General features: G+C 30.4%; 1 pseudogene; it reads left to right on the forward strand.

Moving 5' to 3' along the window:
• The first annotated feature begins 4725 nt into the window (after positions 1 to 4725).
• Positions 4726 to 8942, forward strand: LOC115963442 (annotated as a pseudogene).
• The last annotated feature ends 390 nt before the right edge of the window (positions 8943 to 9332 follow it).

Raw genomic sequence — 9332 nt, forward strand, 5'->3', positions numbered from 1 at the left:
TCATAGGCACAGTGTCAGGCTCTCTTTTTCTATTTTCTTTTCTAATTTATTTTTCATTGTCCTTGTAAAATTCGACAACATTGATAACCCCATAATCAAATACTAGCACATTCCTTGCTGTTTTGAGTTGAATGAGAAATTCTCTCGTTTATTTTAGTTGAATACTAGTACATTCCTAATGCATCAAACGTAATATTTCTTTCTCTTCCACCATATATACAATTGGCTGAACCAAAACACATATATTAATACAACCAATTAATAGAAACGGAAATTAAGTAATTAATGCTGATGATTGCTTGTCGTTTTCACTTTTGCACCATATCGTCCTTTTCTCATTTGCTTTAGAGGGCTGAAAGGTGTGTGGTCCCATAACTTAAGCATTGCATTCCCTATTTTATTATAGTAAATTGTATGGGTTTGAGTTTGGTTTAATTCTCATTATATATGCCACACAACTTATTATATAAAACTTTTCATGTTCTTTAATATGAATTATTTCTTAATTTCAAATGCAAATAGTAAACAAGGCGTGTGAAAATTTAATCCAGACCGGGCATCAAAAACTGACATTCGCTAGCAGGTTGAAGCTGAAGCATAATTTACGCTTATTTCCCGTAGAAAGAGAAATTTTTAGCAACTTCATGTCACTAAATGCATGCTGATGGAATGGTTTTTATTTTGTTTAGGAGTTCTGAATTTTCTCTGAATATTTAGTTGTCTTTTGTTGTTAAAGTACAAGATTTTCTGTCAGGGACGGACCTAGTACGGGCCTCGAGCCCCCCTGGCCCAATTTTTTTTTTTTTTACTAGGTATATTTTATGTTTTTAATAGTTGGACCCTCCCTCCCAAAACCTTGGCCCCTGTTAGCCAGGCCCGCCCAGACAACCTATAGGACCCTTTTCAAATTTTTGAAGCAAGGGAGATTTAGGTCTAGGCCTAGAGTTGGTCATGCATATGCATAGTGGTATTTTTTTTAGGGCAAAACCTAAGTACAATTTCTTGTGCAATGCATTAGATTCCCAATTAAACACATTTTTGCATTGACGAATAAAGAAGAAAATAATGTTATTTCTTCTAAAGATAATTAAGTTCAATGTAACTATGCCTTCATCATTTATCTTATTCATGCTATCAGAGTGTCCAAACCCATAGATGTATCACAATGGATTTAGTTAAATTACTTGATTAGTTGGTATTATAAAGTGCCTATAACTTGATTGAGGTTTATCATATGAGTGGGATGGATAATTGGCAAAAACACCACAACTTCAAATTCCTAAGTGCAGAAAATCTTTGTGCCCTAGGCCTTTATAGGATTTATGTAGCCCACCTTGATACTTGAAATTAAACATAAACTATAAATTTCATCAACTATAAATACATTATTATCAATTTGAACTCAACCTAGAAAGGATATGTTAGGGAATATTTCATATTCTCCACAAATCAATTTTCAACCATTATAGGTTATATCTGTTATATCATCAAGTTAGAAGTGAAATGTTTAAGATTTTACTTTCTACATATAAGAGGTGGTCCAAGAATTGTGTACACTTTTATTCTAGGGAAAAAAAAAAAAAAACTAATTTCCATATCAATGGCCCCCTGAAGGTTATTATTCTTCACTTTTTATTTATAATTGTTACAACATGTGAAAAAGAGAGATTTAAACCTGATTTTCTTTATAAAAGAGGGCCATATATTGTTACTGAACTATAAAGTCATTGGCTATTGAGTATAAAAACCAAAGTACCAAACTAAATAAATATACACTAAAATGTAGAGTTAAATATAAGACCAATATAAGACCAAAAAGAACTAAATCAAATCAGATTTACTAATGTAGAATTAGATTAAAGAAAATGTCTCTTTTGTTTCAATTTAAAGCTAGCTTTTATGGTTAATTGACTTATATCACATCTAGAGTAGACCTTTTTTTCCCCTCGATATAGTTTATTCAACACTCACTTATTAAAATGACTTGCCCTTTTAAAAAGAAAGTCAAATAAACCGCAAAATTTAAAACGTGAGATTAAATATGGACAATATGCTAAAAGACTTATTTAGTGATATTGTCTGGTTTCCTTTATAAGGAGAATCATTGTTCAAATCATCTCTCTCACCTGTTATAACAATTTAATTATAATATAAGTATTTTTTTTCCTGAATAAATACATGTAACCTTGAGTAGCTTGACGATCCATATTTTACATTAGAAGTGCATAAGGTATTCTGGAAAATTACTGTTGACTTCCAGTAAATCTTTTATTTTCGCTCATTTTGTCAAGATATCACGCTGAGTAGAGTCCTAACTTTACAAATATTTTCAAGAACCTTGAGTCAAACAAAAGGGACATTCAAGAAAATTGTGTATCAAAACACTAACAAAAATATTTGAAGCTATTTTGTTTTGTTTTGTTTTTTTTTTTAAAATTTTCTCAAGAAGAAAAATTTTAAATTAAAAAGTCAAACATAAATAATTCAAGCTTTTTTCTTTTAAATTATCATATCCAACTACATAAATAATTATAGTGCCTGTGCCAATTACAAATGTGGCATTGATCTAATAATTCTTCACCACATCTTAATTCGTATTCAAGAATGTTAAATATATATAATATAAACAAAGAAAATAATTAAGATACATTGGCTTGAAGCTATTTCTAGTCTAGATATTTAGAAATTACAACTACGACAAATCAACTCAATACAAAAAGCAGCCCTCTGATATGACTGGAAGAATTGTTCGTTTGGATTTATTGTTGAGTATGGTATAGTAGCCCTCAACCTAGTATGCTTTCAATTCTTCAATTCATAATGGATGGTGGGAGTCAACCCAATCGTTATAAAAATAAAGTTAGTGCTTGAATTGGATGAACCCTTGGCAACAGTAAAATGTGTGATGGAAATTTTGTGAATTGCAGGTTGGGGAAGCACTTTTTCCTTTGAGTTAGACGAGAACAACCATCTGGTATGAACTACTTTCCTTTTCAAAACCTGCCAACTTTTTGTCATTTATTAGGTGTCATTGCATTATTTACTTCTAGAACCAATGTTTGGAACCAATGTTTAATTGTTTCCAAGTGAAGTTATAGAGTCTTCATAGTTGGTTAGAATTATTAAAAAAGAAAACACAATTATGCTTACATGTTTAGGAAGAAACATGAATTGGGTATTCTATGGAATTTGCATTGATTTTGAGTTTGTAGTGCCTTTGATGAGTTTGTTTCCTACTGTTCTTAAGATGGGATGGTTGATAGCAGTGCTGAAAAGTTGTCTCACTTCACTAATCTTGTTTGTAAGAGCGTCTCTAGCTGTTGTATAAATTGATCGTAGCATTCAATATTGGAAAAGTAACTTATGTTCTTCTTACTTCTTTGCTTGGCTCGAAATAGCTGACTGCTGCGTTTTATATTTTTGCAGTGCCATTATGGACATAAACTGAGTATGAAACCGATGCCCCGCTTGTAGACAAGGCACCCCTAGAAGCATCCGAGATAGCTATAGGAAGTTAGAAACAGTCATGTGCATAATGTTTGCAGTTGAGGTATAAATATATATATATATATATATGTGTGTGTGTGTGTGTGTGTGTGTGTGTGTGTGTGTGTGATGCTTGCTGCATATTTTTTTTGTCAAATGGACCCTAAACTTGATGCCTATTTTGTTGTTGTATTGAACTGCGTATTACTTAAAGATTGATAATTTTCCCGTATTCCTTAAAGATTGATTGAAATTGTGACAGGTTTGAGAAAAAATTCCAACTTGATATTCCTTTGAATTTCTGGCTTGTTATTTTGTTGCATGCAACAAGTCGGAATTTTGCAAGAATATCAAGCTGGAATTGTGTGTGTGACAGGTTTTTGATAGTAGCGTTTGACAAACTTATAGTAGCGTTTGTAAATGCATTCTTCATCTGGCCTGAAAAAAAAAAAAAAAAAAAAACAATAGCGTTTTTAAAACATGGCTATAGACAAATTCAAAAAATATTAACAAGGTTGTAGCCGCGTTTTAAACGCGGCTATAGGTCACACATATGGCCACATTTACAAAACGTGGCTATAGTTGCAGCCTATAGCCGCGTTTTAAACGCAGCTTAAATATTAGTCAGAAGCTGTCAAAAGGGTTCTATGGCCGCACTTTTTAAATGCGGCCTAAGACCAGTACCTATGGCCACGTTTGAAACATGGCCTAAGGCAAAAGCTATAGCCATGTTTTAAACGTGACCATAGGTGCTGGTCTTAGGCCGCGTTTAAAACGCGGCCATAGTTCCAGCCTTAAGCCACGTTTTAAACGCGGCCATATGTCCTGACCTGAGGTCGCGTTTAAAATGCGGCCATAGGTACTGGTCTTAGGCCGCGTTTGAAAAGTGCGGCCATAGACCCCTCAGGCACTATAGTCACGGGGTTTAGGCCACATTTAAAAACGCGGCCTAAAAAAACGTGGCTATAGGCCAAATTGGGCTATAGCCACTTTTTTTTGACCTATAGCCGCGTTTTAAAAACGTGGCTATAGAACCTTTTTTTTTTTGTAGTCAATTTTAAAGCACATAACAAAAATGTAATCAAGAAATTGCGCATTGTCAAGCTCTTCTAAAAAAAAAAAAACAACAACAACAACAACTTTGCCTATCTATAAATAACACATGACATATCAATGCATTCCACACAATTTTGCTTTCTCACCCCTCAAGCTTCCTAGTTGAACTGAAAATTAAGAACCATGTTTATCCAAACATAGGCTAAGATTCCAGTTTTTGATTTCTTCAACTTGGACTTGAAGTCTGGTACAAGCACTTCATGGTTCTCAGCTTGCAAAGATGTTTGCAATGCACTTGAAAAGTATGGTTGTTTTGTGGTGGAACTTGGCAAAAACACTCTTTCAGAGCTTCACAACATAATGTTTACCTCAATAGGAGATTTGTTTGAGTTCCCCACAGAAACCAAACTGAAAGTCACTTATGACAGGCCTTTCCATGGCTATTCCTCTTTTCCTCCTTTCGAACGCATGATGATTGATAATGCAACCTCCAAAGATGTAACTCAAAAGTTGACCAATATCTTCTTGCCAAATGGGAATGATAATTACTGGTGATAATCTAATCTTATCTGCTTCATTGATTTTTTTTTTAATTGTTTTTTTGACAATATTCTAAGGTTGACAGAATAATGAATAAAACTTAGGTACAATTTTTAAAATTCTGTAACTTTGATTCTTTGATTAGTACTTAAGTTTTATACATTTTGTTTTCTATGTACCATATATGTTAACACCTTTTGTTGTGTTTTTCTCTTTATTAGTGAGAGTGCTAATTCCTATGTGAAGCTAACGGCGGAATTAGATAAAATGGTGACGAGAATGGTATTTGAAAGCTATTGTGTGAAGAAGTACTATGACTCTCACATGGAATCAACTACTCATAGTTTGGTCCTTTTGAAGTACACTGAACCTGAGAAGATTGGAACCAATCAAGGCATTCCAAGCCACACAGACAAGCTCTTTACTACCATAATTCACCAAAATCGTGTGAAGGGTTTGGAAATAAAAACAAAGGATGGTGAATGAATTGGTTTTGATTACACCCCTTCATCCTTTTTATTCTAATTGGCATCTGATGCACTCCAGGTGAGTAATAACTAATACCATATGTCAAAAGCAGATTGAAGGTTATTATTCATACAAAACTTCTTTAGATATTCCTATTCCTAATCTCTTTTTTACTTAAAAATTTGATTATATATATATATATATATATTTATATATATATAATAATAGGTAAAGCTGAAAGAAAATCCAATTAGATTTCAAATTAGAATAAAATTAGAATATAATTTTATGCCATGTGTCCCATCTAATCTAAGTTTTTAATTTTTTATGCCAAGTGAGTTAATTCAATATAAAAATTAGATTTTAATTAGAGTTTAATTTTGTGCTATGTGTCTCATCTAATCTAAGTTTTTAAATTTTTGTGTCAAATGAGTCAATTTAGTGTAAAAAATGAGGAGTCCAATATAAGTAAACTATAAAAATATAACTTTTGAATGATTTTATATTAATGAGCATTTTTTTGTATAACTAAAAACAATTCAAGTTTATATATATATATTAATAGCCAAAACTAAGAGAAAATCCAATTAAATTCTAAACTGAAGTCTAATTTTGCGTCACGTATCTCATCTAATTTTTAAATTTGTGTTTCAAGTGAATTATTATGTGCAAAAATTAAAGAGTCTAAATTCAATTAGATTCTAAATTAAATTTTAATTGGAATTCAATTTTGCGCATGTGTTCCATCTAATTTTTTAATTTTTGTGGTAAGTAAATTATTGAATGCAAAAACAGAAGAGTCTATATCTAATTAGATTCTAAATTATATATATGTAATTATAATTGTTTTAAATATATCCGTGCATTTGCACGGAGTTACACACTAGTATATATTAATAACCAAGGCTTATAAAAAATCTAATTAGATTTTAATTGAATTCTCAAATTTGCACCATGTGTTCCATTTATTTTTAATTTTGTGCTAAGTGAATAAAAATCTAAGAGTTCAAATCTAATTAGATTCTAAATTAGATTTTAATTGGAGTCTAATTTTCCGCCATGTATCCATTTATTTTTTTTAAAACTTTTGTGGCAAATAAATTATTGGGTGAAAAAAATCAAAGAGTCTAAATCCAATTAAATTATAAATTATATATATATATATATATATATATTTATATATATATATATATATAATGAGAAATCATTACATATTTTAGAAATGTATGTTTCAAAAAAGTTTAAGCCAATATTATGTATAATTTAAATCTCTTCTAAAAAAAAATGTATAATTGTGATTATTTTTAATTGTACCTGTGCATATACACGGTATTACACTAGTTACAATAATTGAGAAGAGAAATTTGAATTATATTATTGAGCCACAAAATACTTGACCCTCTCTCTGATACTATATATGCTACGTAGAAATATTTATCAATATGAGAATCACATGAGAAACATTGGTAATAGTGATGGGAAATCGAATAAAGATATGCTAGTATAATGTGCCGACTGTAGAATATTTTGTGTCTTAGTTAATAGTACTGAGAGTAATATTTAAAATTTGTTATGTTGATTCAAATATATATGTTAGATTCAATAACGAATATGTCATGATAGAATAAAATAAGTTATTTTTAGATTAAAATGGGTATGATTAGTTTATTGATAAACTATAAAAAGTTGGTAATTATTTTTATCTAGTTAGAAATCAATCTTATGAAAATTCATGTGTATGATAAATAAAAATTAGTCATGTTTTTCAAAATTGCAAATTGTTTTTGTTTAAGGTAAAATTGCAATTTTTAAAATTTTTACAATCAATGTATATACACTGATTGTTAGGAGTGGAAGGATTTGAATAGTAAATATCTTCCTTGGAAATACCAAAAAAATGTCAATTGAGTTGCAAGTCTTTTGACTAAAATTAAAAATTGTTGATTAATGTCCGTTTGGAAACAACTTATTTAGCTAAAATTGAAATTTTTTGTTAAACATACTGTAAATAAATGTAAAAGTTAACTAAATAGTACAGTGGGATCTATGAATAGTATCAAAAAGTGTAATGAGACCTATGATAGTCAAGGTTTTCAGATTCGGACTGTTCATTGAACCGTGAAAGGGAGAGGTTCAAGGTTTTTGAGGTCGAACCAGAGTCGAACCGTGATGACGTCATAATTAATTAAAGCCTAAATATAGATATTAAATTTATAAAACTAGCAAAATTGACAATATATCTATATATGTGAGGGAAATTTAATGATTTTCAAGCATATATTTAATAATTAAAAAAGAAAGTTAATAAAATAAAATAATAACCATGAAAACATTAAAATTTATGATTAATTTTTGAAGTAAAATTGAATATCTTTGAAGGATTTTAATTATAATTTTTTTTTATTCCTTGTAAGAGATGGATGATTTAATTAAGTAGAATAAAATTGCGTTAAGTTATTTTTATAAAAAAAAAAAATGCTAAGGGGTTCACGGTTCTTACCACCGGTTCGTGCAGTCCAACCCTGGTTTTAGGGGTTCACGGAATTAACAAAAAATCTGGTTCTTTATACTTAAAAAATCGGTTTTCATCCCGGTTTCCCGTTTTCATGGCTGACTTCTCGGTCCGGTCCGGATCTGAAAACTTTGATAATAGTAGCAAAAATAAGTTGAAATTTTTAGCTTGTACCAAACGGAGTCTAATCTAGAGTTCTACATTTTCCTTACAGTAAACCTTATTTTTATTCATTCAAATGAAAATAGAAAAGTAATTAATTAGAAGCAAATAGTTCAGTTACTTAATTCGTTACATAAGCACTAAGCAAAAGCTCCTAACATAATACATGTTAGGAAATCAAAGAAAGTAAGTATGATTCAATTTTGCTATAAAACTTTGTGAAATTTGGAAGTAGCTTATTAATTAAATATTTTTGGTTTTAAATTTTTAATGGAGTGATCAATTAGAAGTATTTTCAGAATCTGTAAAATTCTGAAACAAATTCGGTTAATTTATTCTTCTAAAAAAAGAAAGAAAGAAGCTTCGGTTAATTTAGCTTTTCAATATTCTACTTTTCCAAATATTTTACATTATGCTTTACAAGATCGTATCAAAATGAAATTGACTGATGCATGTTTTGCTTGACCAAGGTATGGAGTAATGATAGGATAAGAGCTCTTGCATCCATCGAGTTATGTTGACTGAAAATTCTGAGACGAGATACTCACTTGGGTTGGTTTCATACAACAATAAGACAATATGTGTTCCAGAAGAATCTGTGGATCAACAACACCCTTTACGATACAAGCCGTTAAATCTTAATGATTATGCCCATGCACACATGGCATCAATTGCTCAACGAAAAGAAGTTTCTATCGCTGCCTATTGTGGTGTTTGAAGTTGAACGTACTCTTTCAGTCCAAAGAAACTAGTCTCTTGCTAGTTTATTTCAAATTTCAATCCAGTGTGTGGTCACTTATAATCTTATATAGTGACTTGCTTCTTCTAAAATATAGAATAAGGTTATGTCTTTATTTGAAATTTTAAAAGATGGAATAAGTTACTTTCCGTTTAACTATTTTCAGAGTTTTTCCTTTGCTCATTTCTAAGGCAAAGCAATGCTATAGTATATGTCTTAGTTAGAAGAGTAAGACTTTTTTTTTTTATTAGCCTGGATGGAATTTATTCCTCCTAACATTGTTAAATTCGTTTGGGCTGATTTACCAGACATTTGAATAAAAAACATGATGATTTTTTTTTTAAAAAATTATCAAATTGTTGGTTTTTT

This window comes from Quercus lobata, chromosome 10 (genome assembly GCF_001633185.2).
Source record: "Quercus lobata isolate SW786 chromosome 10, ValleyOak3.0 Primary Assembly, whole genome shotgun sequence".
Classification (NCBI taxonomy): domain Eukaryota; kingdom Viridiplantae; phylum Streptophyta; class Magnoliopsida; order Fagales; family Fagaceae; genus Quercus; species Quercus lobata.